We start from the raw sequence: 16,989 nt of genomic DNA, 5'->3' as shown, positions 1-16,989 counted from the left end.
CCATCTGCCCAAGGCATCCACAGGATTCACCAGCAGTTTTCCTGACCTGTCCAAAATACTTGTCATTTCCTTCTTACCTCCCTTTCGAAGACTGCTAATTACACTCCAGAATGGTCTTCCAGCAGCTTGACCCATAGTCTCCAACTTGTTTCCAAAGTCTTCCCACGATTTCTTCTTGGATGCTGCTATTATCTGTTTGGCTTTGTTTCTTTCTTCAACATAACTTTCTCTGTCTACCTGGGTTCAGGTATGTAGCCATTTTTGATACGCCTTCTTTTTCCTTTTACAGGCTGCCTTGACTGTATCATTCCACCAAGCTGTTTGCTTCATCCTACTTTTACACACTACTGTTCCAAGACATTCTTTAGCCACTTCTAGTACTGTGTCCCTGTACCTTGTCCATTCCTTTTCCAATGACTGTAATTGACTACATTCAACTAACTGGTACCTTTCTGAGATCGCTGTTATGTACTTGTGCCTGATTTCCTTATCCTGAAGTTTCTCCACTCTTATCCTCCTACATATGGACCTGACCTCCTGCACTTTCGGCCTCACAATCCCAATTTCACTGCAGATTAAATGATGATCAGTGTCATCAAAGAATCCCCTGAATACACGTGTGTCCCTCACAGCCTTCCTGAATTCCTGATCTGTTATTATATAGTCAATGACAGATCTGGTTCCTCTGCCTTCCCAAGTACACCGGTGAATGTTCTAATGTTTAAAAAAGGAGTTTGTGATTACTAAGCCCATACTGGCACAGAAATCCAAGAGTTGTTTCCCGTTCCTGTTGGCCTCCATATCCTCTCCAAATTTACCCATAACCTTTTCATACCCTTCTGTTCGATTTCCAATCCTGGCGTTAAAATCACCCATGAGCAGAACACTGTCCTTGTCCTTTACTCTAACAACTACATCACTGAGTGCCTCATAAAATCTATCCATCTTATCTTGATCTGTCCCTTCACAATGCGAATATACTGACACAATCCTAATCTTCTTGCTAGACATTGTCAAATCTATCCACATCAGTCGTTCGTTTACATATCTTATTGCAACTTCGCTGGGTTCCATTTCTTTCCTGATGTAAAGCCCTACACCCCATTGTGCTATTCCTGCTTTGACTCCTGACAGGTAGACCTTGTATTCTCCCACTTCCTCTTCTTTCTCACCCCTTACCCGAATGTCACTAATAGCTAAAACGTCCAGCCCCATCTTACTTGCAGCCTCTGCCAGCTCTACCTTCTTCCCAGAGTAGCCCCCATTGATATTAATAGCTCCCCATCTCATTACCATTTACTTGCCAAGTCGTATCTTAGGAGTCCCTGGTTTGTCAGTTAGAGGTGGGACTCAGTCACCTCCAAAGGTCCGAGGCATTTTGCTCTGATTGTTGCCAGCATCATATTTAAAGTACCAGGCAAGGAGGTTGCTAGCCTTACTTGCCCCGAGTCCCATTGGGTTTTACCCCTAACGGCTGAGGGACTAACCGGTGGATTTGGTAGTCTTTGCCGTATGAGCACAAAGGTGACCACGACTCAGATTATGTCCGAGATGCGCAGCCTTATTCCAAAGTAACTGGTATCCCGACTGTCGGGACCACTTACTTGGCCACTCATACGTTGCCCGTGGTTCATGAACTAGGACATGACTACAGGAAACCACACCATAATAATAATAATGAATAAAAAATAGGAATGCGGATAAGCGACTACAAACAGCATAGTGAACGCATTATTGTGGCCAAGATAGATACGAAGCCCACGCCTACCACAGTAGTACAAGTTTATATGCCAACTAGCTCCGCACATGACGAAGAGATTGACGAAATGTATGATGAGATAAAAGAAATTATTCAGATAGTGAAGGGAGACGAAAATTTAATAGTCATGGGTGACTGGAATTCGGTGGTAGGAAAAGGAAGAGAAGGAAACATAGTAGGTGAATATGGAATGGGGCTAAGGAATGAAAGAGGAAGCCGCCTGGTAGAATTTTGCACAGAGCATAACTTAAACATAGCTAACACTTGGTTCAAGAATCATAAAAGAAGGTTGTATACATGGAAGAATCCTGGAGATACTAGAAGGTATCAGATAGATTATATAATGGTAAGACAGAGATTTAGGAACCAGGTTTTAAATTGTAAATCATTTCCAGGGGCAGATGTTGTCTCTGACCACAATCTATTGGTTATGAACTGTAGATTAACACTGAAGAAACTACAAAAAGGTGGAAAATTAAGGAGATGGGACCTGGATAAACTGAAAGAACCAGCGGTTGTAGAGAGCTTCATGGAGAGCATTAGGGAACGATTGACAAGAACGAGCGAAAGAAATACGGTAGAAGAAGGATGGGTAGCTTTGAGAGACGAAATAGTGACGGTAGCAGAGGAACAAGTAGGTTAAAAGACGAGGGCTAATAGAAATCCTTGGGTAGCAGAAGAGATATTGAAACGTCCCCTTTGAAGAATTTTACATGTGAAACGTCCACTTACAACAATTGTACAAGACTGTGCTTAACCTGGCACACAATAATTTTAGCGCAACGCAATCTGACTATCTAAAAATCCCTGCAAAAGAATGGCCCTGACAAACATTAAACTATACCTTTTACAAATCACTTACCTCACAAAAATCTTCGCTGCTCGAACTACTGCAATACGGCGAGCGCCACTACTGCCAGCTAAATAAAAGATTCAAACTACTGAAGGCACTAACTACTGATAGGGATAGTTAGCAAATGAAAGATTTTAATAGAGAACAAACACTGTATTTACCTTAATATTCATAATTAACATCCAGTATTACAAAACTCCGCCATCTCTCTCCCCACATCCACCACTGCTGGCGGCTCACCTCCAACTGCCCAGCGCTATGCGCTGTTCGCATCCAGCTATAGCAGTTCATGACAACAATGGCAGACAACAATGCAAATTAGCCACATACTGCACACAGCACAGCCAGTGATTTTCATACAGAGTGCTATGTAACGTTGCCAATAAAAAACATAAACAGCAAACTTACATAAAGAAAACATAAACAGCCTACTTACATAGCCCCCATGCTCCCCACAAAAAATTTTACAAATGGTGTTGGGCACTGGCCAATACAGATTTGAAAAAATTTTTCATAATTACAGTAAGAAAGATATCAAATGCACACACGTATTAATACAATGTTGGTCAACAGCTAAAATTTTCTCACAGTCAATAAAGACAGTCCAGATTGTTCATCATAATAGTAATTACAGTTTTTGTTTTTCACAAAGTCTCATTAGTAAAAGAAATTGCACATAGAAGTAGTGGATTTCCATGCAGTCTTGAAGAAGTAGTGTTGTCCTTCCAACAGAAAGACAGTGCTGACTCTTGACATGCTGACAGGTAATGGGCCACAACAGAGTAAACCCACAGCAGAGTCATTTGACGTTTTGAAGAAGATTGGTAGATAGGTCATCAAAGAGTAGACCCACTGTAGTCCTGGTAGAGATTGTGGTATTTGTGGGCCACCAGAGGTGTAGACCCACTGTAGTCCTTGTAGAGATGGCCAGCAGCCATCTGTTGCGACTGTGCAGGTGCACAATCACCATTGAAGAGTCTTGCGGATAATAGAGCAAGTCCATAACCACCACTTGTGCACTCACATAGTTTTAGGAATTGTCCTTAGAACCAGCAATGCTGTTATCCAGTCCCTTGCTGAATTAGTAACACACGTGCAAACACTAACAGTCCCAACTTCTCACATAGTGTCCATATACTATGACCAACAGAAATGTGTGCAGTGAAATGAATGCTTTCAAGTTACTTAATTTGATTAACTGGCGTCAATTATAATATTATAACATAAGAATACAATTACAAAGGTACAAAATACATCATTAAAAACATAACAATACAGATAATATTTGTAGTAATAGGGGCTTTACAAAAGAATAGAAATAAACATATACATCAGTGTTACAGGAATGATGACATGAGTACAAAAATAAAAGATCAGAATCACTTTTGAAACGTCAACTTCACACATGAGCATTAAAACAGAATAAATAATGTCTAAACATCTTTACAAGGTAAATAACAGAGTATTAGAAAAATTCTACAACATAGCTGTCATCAGCTAAACACATAAGGACAGGAAAAACACAAATACACAAGGGTACACAAACACATAGTGGGATAACACAAAAGGAAAGGACAACACACAATTACATATTGGGAAAAAGCAGCAAAGAGGAAAGGACAGGGTTTGTTTTACTGCAGTATTTTGCTTGGAGATCTCCCTTCATTCCATAGATTGTTCGTCTTATTTCAACCTTTGCTTCCACCAAAAAAATTCTATCTAAGCATGCTTTCTGTATTTATATGTTCACACATTGCTTACCTCATCATTTATTTCCAAGAAAATCCTACCTATACCTCGTTCCTGTATCTATTCATATTTCTTTCAAAATAATTATTTCTGATTGTACAATACTCATTGGGGCCCAAATCTCTCTTCGCAATGCATTCTTTACCTATTCTCCATAGTCAGTTTCTTATATAGTCTACCCCCTCTTAAGCTAACTTAAATCTACTGAGCTCAGATATATATACCAAGGGACGAGGCAATGCAGCATCACAACAAATCAACACAAACAGAAATGACAAAAAATGCAAATTGGCAAAGCTAGCAGCATAAATTAGCAAAAGTCAAATTCAATAACACTATGCCTGGCAAACAGCAGCAACTTATACCTAAACATGACATAGCTCAAGCAGAAAAAATATTACAGTAAAAACAACAATGCAGACAACAATGCAAATTAGCCACATACTGCACACAGCACAGCCAGTGATTTTCATACAGAGTGCTATGTAACGTTGCCAATAAAAAACATAAACAGCAAACTTACATAAAGAAAACATAAACAGCCTACTTACAATATTAAATTTAATTGATGAAAGGAGAAAATACAAAAATGCAGTAAATGAAGCAGGCAAACAGAAATACAAACCTCTCAAAAATGAAATCGACAGGAAGTGCAAAATGGCTAAGCAGGGATGGCTAGAGGACAAATGTAAGGATGTGGAGACGCATATCAGTAGGGGTAAGATAGATGCTGCCTACAGAAAAATTAAAGAGATTTTTGGAGAAAAGAGAACGACTTGCGTGAATATCAAGAACTCAGATGGAAATCCAGTTTAAGCAAAGAAGGGAAAGGAGAAAGGCGGAAGGAGTATATAGAGGATCTATACAAGGGCGATGTTCCTGAGGACAATATTATAGAAATGGAAGAGGATGAAGATGAAATAGGAGCTATTATACTCCGTGAAGAGTTTGACAGAGCACTGAAACACCTAAGTCGAAAGAAGGCTCCGGGAGTAGACAACATTCCATTAGAACTACTGACAGCCTTGGGAAAGCCAGTCCTGACAAAACTCTACCATCTGGTGAGCAAGAAGAAGAATATAATAGTTCCAATCCCAAAGAAAGCAGGTGTTGACAGATGAGAAAATTACCGAACTATGAGTTTAATAAGCCACGGCTGCAAAATACTAACACGAATGCTTTACAGATGAATGGAAAAACTCGTAGAAGCCGACCTCGAGGAAGATCAGTTTGGATTCCGTAGAAATGTGGGAACACGTGAGGCAATACTGACCCTACGACTTATCTTAGAAAATAGATTAAGGAAAGGCAAACCTACGTTTCTAGCATTTGTAGACTTAGAGAGAGCTTTTGGCAATGTTGAATGGAATACTCTCTTTCAAATTCTGAAGCGAAAGGCTATTTACAGTTTGTACAGAAACCAGATGGCAGTTATAAAAGTCCAGGGGCATGAAAGAGAAGCAGTGGGTGGGAAAGGGAATGAGACAGTGTTTTAGCCTCTCCCCGATGTTATTCAATTTTTATATTGAGCAAGCAGTAAAGGGAACAAAAGAAAAGTTTGGAGTAGGTATTAAAATCCATGGAGAAGAAATAAAAACTTTGAGGTACGCCGATGACATTATAATTCTGTCAGAGACAGTACACGACCTGGAAGAGCGGCTGAACGGAATGGATGGTGTCTTGAAAGGAGGATATAAGATGAACATCAACAAAAGCAAAACTAGGATAAAGGAATGTAGTCGAATTAAATCTGTTGATGCTGCAGGAATTAGATTAGGAAATGAGACACCTAAAGTAGTAAAAGAGTTTTGCTATTTGGGGAGCAAAATAACCTATGATGGTCGAAGTAGAGAGGATATAAAATGTAGACTGGAAATGGCAAAGAAAGCATTTCTGAAGAAGAGAAATTTGTTAACATCGAGTATAGATTTAAGTGTCAGGAAGTCGTTTCTGAAAGTATTTGTATGGAGTGTAGCCATGTATGGAAGTGAAACATGTACGATAAATAGTTTGGACAAGAAGAAAATAGAAGCTTTCGAAATGTGGTGCTACAGAAGAATGCTGAAGATTAGATGGGTAGATCACATAACTAATGAGGAGGTATTGAATAGAATTGGGGAGAAGTGGAGTTTGTGGCACAACTTGACTAGAAGAAGGGATCGGTTGGTAGGGCATATTCTGAGGCATCAAGGTGTCACCAGTTTAGTATTGGAGGGCAGCGTGGAGGGTAAAAATGATAGAGGGAGACAAAGAGATGAATACATTATACAGATTCAGAAGGATGTAGGTTGCAGAAGGTACTGGGAGATGAAGAAGCTTGCACAGGATAGAGTAGCATGGAGATCTGCATCAAACCAGTCTCAGGACTGAAAACCACAACAACAACAACAACGTTAATATGTTTTGCCACATTGTAGTATATCATACAGACTTTTGACTTTTCACATTAACAAAGCGGAAATTACATTGTTCGCACAAAATACAAAATTAGTCCGATCACATCAGAGGCATGCTTACAATCGTCTCATTTAGTGCAAATAACATTCCAAAGGGCTTACAACTCTCTTGGCGTATATATTTCTATTAGTTTCGATTACTGTTTCATAAATGAATCCAGAAATAAACGCAGTAAACAGTACTAGATTGCGTTATTAATAGTAGAAATTTTAAGTGTGCCGAATAATTCGTAATTGGACATGTTTCTAAAAATACATTTTTAACTGTACATTCAGGACTAGTACTTACCGATTATAACATCCAAAATAAAGTAAAGCTTTTTCATAAATTTTATCTTAAAACATAACATACTGTGTATAAAATTATATGAAAATTTTCAGTAAAGCAGCTGAGATAAAACTGAAAAATATTACTTTTATCGACAACTGCTGTTGAGGAAAAGTAATGCTCGAGGAGGATGTCCCGTTACGCTTTCTCGAGGCACTGTCCCCCTGCGCACAGTTGTAATTTGCCACAATGATTCAAATTCGATGCAAGTGGTTTCTATTGTACAAAACTTATCTTGCCCATTTGCTAAAACGATTATCGTGTGAATTTCCTTAATCTATATGCAATTAAAATATATAATTATGTTATATACGCGAGAGGCGATATTATATTTTTTGTAGATTGAAGAATGCATTTATATGATGAAGGAACCCTGTACTTGTTCTAGTGCTCCATGTAGAGGCTGCGTGTTCTTTACAACTTGAACCCCAAGAATAGAACGCGAGAGTCATCTGATATTGTTGACTGAGAGGCCCCAGAGGGTGTTCAGACTGCGACGGAAATTTTATTGACAGGTATTTTTCTCCTCTGATTCGTGATATCCTCTGATAAAATTGTGATTCTTTGTCTCGAGTGTACAACTTTTTCATATTTACTGACTTATTTCTGTTCATGCAGATGTAAATTATTTATGAATGTTTTTTGCTGTGTAAATAGTATTTGTTGTGGAAGTTTGTGTAACGCAAGACTTTTTTGTAAAAATATCTTAACGTGCTACTCCCATTTACGTCTAAATGTGCCTTCGTTTTAAGTGAAATAGGAAAGCGGTAACAACTCACCTTAGAGAGTAAGTTAGGATGAAAGTTTTATGAAATTCAGTGAAGAAGGAGCTTGGCAGAGTAGGAGCGTTACATGAAGTGCACGTCGACGTTGTGAAAGGTGAAGACGGATGTGAGGGATACAGTGGTGGTGTCGGCCCATAATGGCAGAGCTGTAGGCTGTTTGATGAACATACATTTAGCGTCCTGTTATTCAGTGCACTCGATGAGGATACGTATGTTAAAAGAAGGGAGCCTAGAGGACCAAGAAACTGAAGATCGGGTTATGAGTGATTTTTTTTCTGGTGAAAGAATGAATGGAGAATTAGACCTGCGTGATGTTCCAGTAATTTAGTTACTGATGGATACTGAAATCACGAAGAATGAGGGCGGAAAGAGTGAAGAAACGATGGGTATCAGGCATTAATTATCTTAGTGATAAAAGAGTCAACCAGTGATCGGACTGTGACTATCGAATAAACTGTGTATACATATAATTTAAGTTTTTCAGGAACATTCAGATTTGATAATGAAGAGAGAACCATACTAGTTTCAGGGCACAAACGTGCACGGAAGTAAGTTACTAAATTTAACCTTTCTTCCATTATTCTCACGAAGTTACTGTTTTCTGATTACGAGAATTTGGTGAAACAGTCTTTATGTTACTTGATACTTTATTATCTCCAGACGACCAAGAACAACACTTTAGGATACATAATTTTCAGTGTCATTTGTTCATAAATAGCTGCCGAGGGCTGCAACCTGTAGAAAACTATGACGCGAGAGGAACAGAGGATACAGCATCCTCACCGCGGTATCCAGTGAAGTCAATAAAGTGGGAGGCGATGTATGAAGATTGAACTGTCTCAGTAGTGACACAACTATTGCTACTGCTTTCCTTTTAATAAATTAGTCTCGGCTGCAATACTTTTATTATCAATAAAAACAATTTTGGGCGAGACAGTTTTATTCAAAAATATATGTAAACGGTTGGTGCATCCGGTGGCCAAACTGGAGTGGAACCAGTAAATTGCTATTCTTGATATTTGCAGCCATTTCTCCTCAGTTGCTATATCAATTATGTTTTATCACATATACAAGAAAAGTTCTGTCGTTTATAATTAATTTGTGTGTACCAAACAAGTTTCACCAACTCGTGAAAGACAACTTTAATGATCTATAATACAAAGAAAATTAAGTAACTGTACACATTTTGACATGAGATCAGTGGTGATTCTAGCCACCTCAATTAAATCTAATTATTTCTTTACAGAACTATATAACTTTGGTTATTCTTTACACTTACATTTATTTTATGTCCTCCATTTGTTGTTCTGTATATACTAAAAACTCGTAGTACAGGATTCTTCCAACTGAGAGGTCACATCCAAATACTCCTCTGCGCGTAACCGATACTGCGAAACACTGCACATGATCTTGCTCACACGCTACAGGGAGGACTGTGGATGAGGACAAGAGTGATTGTGTGGTGTAGGAGTGGGCTTGGAGGGAATATATATATATATATATATATATATATATATATATATATATATATATATATAAAAGAGAGAGAAAGAGAGTAAGACTTGTTTATAGTACATGGTACATTAGTTTGAATATTGTTCTTCTATTATTGCCCTTTTAGTCGCTGAGCTTCTCTATGAAACATTCTTGCTGTAGTGTGGGCATTCCCTTTCTTTCTTGTTACGATGTAAGACCACCATGACTGTCTTTGTTGCAGCGTGTTGGTGATTTCCTTTTATTAAATGTTCTTCACATGTAGGGTCGGTACACTCTCTCTACGATACTTTTATATTTTCTTTGTAACTGATGTTGTAATTTCTTGCAGTCATCCTCATACATGTAGAGTTGGAGCTATTACATGTTAATCCATATATTCCAGAACTCCTGTATTTTTCGTTGTTTTCTGTCACAGTATTTATTTCCTTTTGTATTGTGCTATTTGTCTTGATGGGTATACTGATTTTGTGTTATCATCTTGTGTGTGAGTTGGCTGTAGAATATTATACGAGCCAATTTGTGTTGAGGGGTGCGTTTATCTCGTGCGTGAGAGCATTGTGTGCAATGTCACGTGTTGGTGTACCTGGACTGTTTTTAATTTTGATATCTTTTGATTCAACTTTCTTTTAAATGATGCAATGTAGCTTGTGTTCTATGTTTCTGTTGCAACTATTTCTTGTGCTATGTTGGTGATCATGTTTAGTTATTCTTCATAGTTCTTTTTGCTTGGACCTATTCTGCACAGTCTGTATGCTGTATGTGTGATGGCTGCTATTTATCGAGAGAGTGAACGATTATCATGTCGGTAGCTGCTACCTTTCTGAAAATGTTGATCCTGTGTCTGTTGCTAAACTTTGTGAATTGTAATGTGTCGAGATAGTGTACCGACTCTGTTTCTCCGTATGGTGGTGTATGTCATTTGTCTGTTCGTGTAAACCATTGATATGTTCTTGTAGTTCATCTATGATGCATATTTTAATGTCTACATATCTGACAGTGTAATACTTTAACTTTTTTTGTATTACTTCTGAAAAATTATGTTTTCGTTATGGTTCACTATATTTCCTAGTGTATGTGGATTCTGGTTTCTTTGAAAAGATTTACTTTTGTAAATAGAGTGAATTTTTAAATTGAAAAGAGATTTTTACTCAGTGACTGTAATCTTCATCAATGGCAATCCACACCATGTGTGTGTGTGTGTGTGTGTGTGTGTGTGTATGTGTGCGCGTGTGGTCGTGCGTGTGTGTCTGTGTGTGTGAGTTGATTCTTAAGTGTATATTGGTAGGCGAGTGCGAGGCCGTGTTATAGTGTAGCGTCACGTTGGTGTTGCGTGACACAGTCCACTTTTCACGAACAGCGCCGAATCGAGGGGGGTCGCCCGGTGTAGTGCTCCATCTGGTTAACGAGTCACCACTTGATGAGACACGGAAAACAGGTTTGGAATTAAGTCCAGGACATTGGCGCAAAGTCTGGTTATCAGGAACGCATGACCACCAACTCTCCTCATTCTGCCGGCTAGTATCAGCGTGCGTATTAGCTATGAGGCGAGCGCCACGACGTAAGCGTGCGTAAAGCAGTCTCGACTATGGAAGCGCGTGAACACTAAAGGAAATACACTGATCAGCCAAAACGTTATGACCACTGCCCACCGTGACGTTGGATGCGCACGGTGGCTCTGCGGGCACGTGACTCGGTAACAAAAGTATGTAAGAGGATCAGAGACGGATGGGGTTCGCCGTAGCGGATATGGGCTGCAAATGGGGAAATCCATTGAGATAAGCGACTTTGACAGAGGGCAGGGCCTGTGAACGAGTATCTCGAAAACGCCGAAGCTGGTCGAACATTCAAGTGCTACAGTAGTGAGCATCTACGGAAAGAGAGAGAGCACCACTAGGTGCTAAATGGTTAGACATTAAGGACTCTTCACACAACGTGTTCACATGTTGACCCAAAGACACAGTCAGTTACGACTGCAGTAGGAACGGGACCATCGTGATCCGATCGTCGATCAATGGAAACGTGTCGGCTCTTCGGATGAATCACATTTTTGCTACACTAGGCCGCTGGTCGTCTCCACAAACGCCGTCATGGAGGTGAACGGTGGCTCGAAACGCGCAGCGCTTCACGGACGGTTTGGTGGGAGCAGTATTATGCTAGGGCAGACATTCTCTTGCGCTTGCATGAGACAGGTGGTAGTAATCGAAGGCACGCAGACAGCTGCAGACCACCTCCATCCCTTCATGCTTGATGCCTTTCCTGAACACCTCAATTTCTTCGTGCTTGGTTTATTTCCCAACTTCGATGTCATCTTTCAGCCGTATAACTGTCCGTGTATCGGAGCCAGAACCGTGCCACAATGGTTTGAGGAGCTTTATAGTGAACTCATGTTGATGTCTCGGAGACCAAATTCGCCTGATGTAAATCCTATGGCATCCATCTGGGTCGCTATCGGACGCCATCACCACGTACGCAAATTAGGGGCCCGTTATTTACGCGAATTACATGACCAGCGCGTAGACGTCTAATGTCTCTTACCTCTACAAACCTACCCACAAACTGTCGGATCCCTGATAAGCAGAATTTTTTAGTTCAAAATACGGATAAACAAGGTATTGAGCAGGTAGTCATAATGTTTTGGCTCTTCAGTGTACATGAATCGAGAGAGAGAGTTTGATGACGCTCAAGGCTAGAAGTGTTTGGTTCCTTTATCGTTATTTCTTTCCTCTGAATGTCGAACGTGAGCTGACATGGCACCTCTTTAAAAATTACTATGACATTTTTTAGATATTACTAAAATAATTAAAACAAAAGCACTCCATATTCAGGCCACAAGTGGCCCATCGGGACCATCCGACCGCCGTATCATCCTCAGGTGAGGATGCGGATAGAAGGGGCGTGTGGTCAGCACACCACTTTCCCGGTCGTTGTGATGGTTTTCTGTGACCGGAGCCGCTACTATTCGGTCGAGTAGCTCCTCAATTACATCACGAGGCTGAGTGCACCCCGAAAAATGGCAAAAGCGCATGGCGGACCGAATGGTCACCCATCCGATTGTCGGCCACACCCAACAGCGCTTAACTTCGGTGATCTGACGGGAACCGGTGTACCCACTGCGGCAAGGCCGTTGCCAAAATTATTAAAACGGTTACTGTTAAATTGATTGCTATCTCTTGAAACAGAAAAGTGATGCTAGAGCTTGCAATAAAAAATAATTACTTCACTTTATTCTAGAAAACTGTGTAGTATAAGCAATTGGTGACAAAAGTTTGTGGCAGGCTGCCTTGGAAAGTATGTGGAATGACGAAGATGGTGATGAGGGCCACGAAGCAAGACGGAAGGGCTCAAGTAGGTAGGAGCCCTGACAGGAAGAGGAAAGGGAGTATTGTGTTATGAAGGATATGTGAGTGGATATCGTGCTTAGGTAACGTATTTCGCGAAATGTCAGCCTCATTGTAAACTAACGACTTATGAAAACAAACTAACACAGTTCTATTTGGAGGTTCGTAGTTGGTAACAATGTGTAATTCGCTAAAAGTATGTGTTGTTATTCCGAGGCACTCCTGCAGCACGTTTTTCCACAGAGATAGGGAACTCTTTCACCACCCCGTTAAAGTCATTATTTGCAATAAAGTCGTAATCCTAAGTGGACCACAACGCAAACGGGCCTACATGCACGAAACTGACAATACATCGCATCATATAACGTGTTATCTCAGGTAACAAGCTCTGGAAGAGAGGGACGCGTTATGCATATTTGTGGAACCGTACGGTACAAATGAAAAAGCAGTAAGATGTAACTCGATCAGTTAGGCAGATGGATTCATGACTATGTTATCGACGCGCACCGATGGTTCCATTTTACAAATTAATGGCTGTTGTAATTTTAAAGCGGCAATTACTCTTGTCGGGGATTGGGGGACGGCAACAGCGGAATTACAAATGTTCCGGAGAAGCGGGTTGATTACCAACTTCGCGATTACAGTGTGTGAAAAATAAAGCATTCCGCTCGGCTCGCTGCTTTCAGCATAAACGGTGCATCAAACTGCGGGCTTTCTGGTGCTTATCTCTGGCGCATTTTCGCGACGTGTCACGAACTGTGGCTAGGTGCCTTTGAGCTCATTTCTCTTTGTACTTGTCAAGCTTGTTGAACGACAAAAACACGAAAATCACAAACTTAATGGTTTTCCTCCTATGAATGTACGTTCCTGACAGGGTACAGTTGTATGGTATATCCGGACTTCAAAGTGTTGTCTTTCGTAGAAACTGCATCTTTGACTTGTAAGGATTTCACACTTCAACGATTTTTTGCTCGTTTTGATGTGCACTAAAAACACCACTATTGCAGTCTATGCTACCATTGCATACCTCTGCCAACTCTGCCAGTAATTACTGAACCTAAAACATTCTGATCGTATTCTATAAGAAGAAAACAAAACCCTTAGCTAGCACAAACAGATGACTGTCTCATGAGTGCGTAACCAATGCGGATTGCTGCAAGCAGATACTTCAGTATGCGGATTGCTGCAAGCAGATACTTCAGTATTACACTACATTTCAGACGTGCCACATACGTCGACCACCTTTCGTCAACTAGTGGTGTAACGGAGAGCCAGGACTTCACTTCGTCGCTGCCTGACATCAGGAGGTCCGTACGGCAGCAGGCCAGATCCGGGCGCTCGTAAATAGCTTCCATCCAACCTGCACAAGTCTCAGTGAGCATCATTCAACGAGATCGCTGAAAAATTCGAATTTTGTAACCGAGATGTCTGGTTGATTTGTCCTGAGAAGAACCGTTGTGATGCAATTGTACATTCAGCTTTAAGCCAGGTGACCTGTAATAAATATATTTGGCTGTAACATTAATATCACCAGTTCTGCTCAACATACATATATCTCGTCTCCCTGTAAAAGAGACGAGGAGGCTCATTAATTAGGACTGGCTATTTCTTGTTCGTAGTCTTTCTAATTTTCTTGCAAAATTTTAGTGCATTTTAGATAACTTATCATTGGAATGAGCTCCACTTTGCTGCTGTTGCAACCTATTTACTATCTTTACGGATTTTTGGGCGTATAACATAAACACTGAAAAATGTGTGCGTCTTTTTTATTGTAGGGGCTGGGTCTTTCTAGAGTTAAATTTTTTAGCATATTTCAGTGAGCAAAGATTGGGACAAACGACTTCCTATCTCGAATTATTAAAGGGAGACCCTGAATTTTCGAAATTGTTTCAACCGAAGGAAAAAAATATTCGATGAGGCTGGGGATGGGATTTTAAGACTAAGATTAGGTTCAAATGGCTCTGACCACTATGGGACTCTACATCTTAGGTCATAAGTCCCCTAGAACTTAGAACTACTTAAACCTAACTAACCTAAGGACATCACACACACCCATGCCCGAGGCAGGATTCGAACCTGCGACCGTAGCAGTCCCGCGGTTCCGGACTGCAGCGCCAGAACCGCTAGACCACCGCGGCCGGCACTAAGATTAGGGTTTTGCGTTCTGTCTGACGAGGTTCCATAGTTGTTGTTGTTGTGGTCTTCAGTCCTGAGACTGGTTTGATGCAGCTCTCCATGCTACTCTATCCTGTGCAAGCTTCTTCAATTCCCAGTACCTACTGCAACCTACACCCTTCTGAATCTGCTTAGTGTATTCATCTCTTGGTCTCCCCCTATCATTTTTACCCTCCACGCTGCCCTCCAATACTAAATTGGTGATCCCTTGATGCCTCAGAACATGTCCTACCAACCGATCCCTTCTTCTGGTCAAGTTGTGCCACAAACTTCTCTTCTCCCCGATCCTATTCAATACTTCCTCATTAGTTATGTGATCTACCCATCTAATGGCGGCAGGTAGTGTCAGGCGTTCCCCAAGGCTCAGTATTAGGTCCTATACTCTTCTCTCTTTATGTCAATGATGTGTCATCGGTCCTGACCTATTGCAAATACCATATGTATGCTGATGACCTTCAGTTGTATCTAAGTGCGAAACCAAGCAATCTCAAGAAAGCTATTGAAAATTTCAATACTGACCTCGATGCGCTGTCAAACTGGGCACAGGACATAGGTCTAAAACTAAACCCATCTAAAACCCAAGCGGTACTTGTTGGTCACTCTAAGCTCATTAGCCCAAAACATCGGGAATCCGTACCACCTCTTATCCTAAATGGAACAAATATTAACTTCTCGCCATCAGCAAAGAGTTTGGGAGTAATAATTGATGAAAATCTAAATTGGACAGAGCACGTAACTGCAGTGTGCAAAAAAGCATCAGCATCCCTTCATGTCCTACAAAAATATAAAAAACTCTTCCCTTTCGATCTGAAAAAGAAATTAGTACAAACGCTTATACGCCCAATCATTGACTACAGCGATATTATCCTACAAGGCCTCTCTCAGGAAAATTCCCGACGTCTAGAACTGGTCACGAATGCCTGCGTCCGATATATCTGTGACGTTCGACTTTTTGATCACATTTCACCAGCATATGCAAAATTGTCCTGGCTGCGTGCAGACAAACGCAGAGATTTCCATACACTCTGTCTCATCTACTGCCTTATAAATGTACACTGTCCCTCATATCTCTCCTCTTCCCTAACACTCATGTCGGAACAACATGACAGAAACACACGTTCCCATCATAATAAAATCCTCTCCGTTCCACTGCATCGCTCAGTCACCTTCTCCAAGTCCTTTACAGTAGCGGGAACCCGACTCTGGAATAACCTCCCTCGTTATGTTAGAGAACTTAAAAACATGACCGGCTTCAAAAAACAGTTAATGACGTATCTACTTAAGCAACAGTAATGCCTTCCTCTGTACATGAGTGCACTTCACCTCATTACTTCCCTCTCTCCCCCTCCTTAAACCTCCCTTACCCAAAACTCGCTATACTAGTAAACATCCACTTTACACACCAATATATTAATGTACATCTGCACAAACCTTCATTATTATTGCCACTCTTTCTCATGTTTGTCATTATTATTTGATTTTTTTTACTGTTATTATTATTGCTTTCACCATAATCTTTATGTATAGCACCTGATGTAAAAATACTGCCAGCATTTACTTTATTAGGTCTTAGTCATATTCATCATTATTATTTGATTTTTTGTTTTACTGTTATTATTATTGCTTTTATCATAATCTGTATGTATAGCAACTGTTGTAAAAATACTTCCGCATTTACTTTATTAGGTCTTAGTCACTACTCTTTATTCATATTGTCACTAGAGTAAGCTAATTTTCTCATTTAAACTATGTTCATGATGTAACTCTGATGTGTGAAATGCTGCATGTGTGAAACACTGGTCCGATGTAAGAGAGGGCCTGATGGCCCTAATCTGATCAGGTTAAATAAATAAATAAATAATCTTCAGCCTTCTTCTGTAGCACCACATTTCGAAAGCTTCTATTCTCTTCTTGTCCAAACTATTTACCGTCCATGTTTCACTTCCATACATGGCTACACTCCATACAAATACTTTCAGAAACGACTTCCTGATACTTAAATCTATACTCGATGTTAACAAATTTTATCTCCACTTGGAGATGACAGTA

The sequence above is a fragment of the Schistocerca cancellata genome, chromosome 8 (assembly GCF_023864275.1).
Source record: "Schistocerca cancellata isolate TAMUIC-IGC-003103 chromosome 8, iqSchCanc2.1, whole genome shotgun sequence".
Taxonomy (NCBI): domain Eukaryota; kingdom Metazoa; phylum Arthropoda; class Insecta; order Orthoptera; family Acrididae; genus Schistocerca; species Schistocerca cancellata.
The sequence above is the reverse complement of the archived record's forward strand: the minus strand, read 5'-3'. Positions refer to the sequence as shown.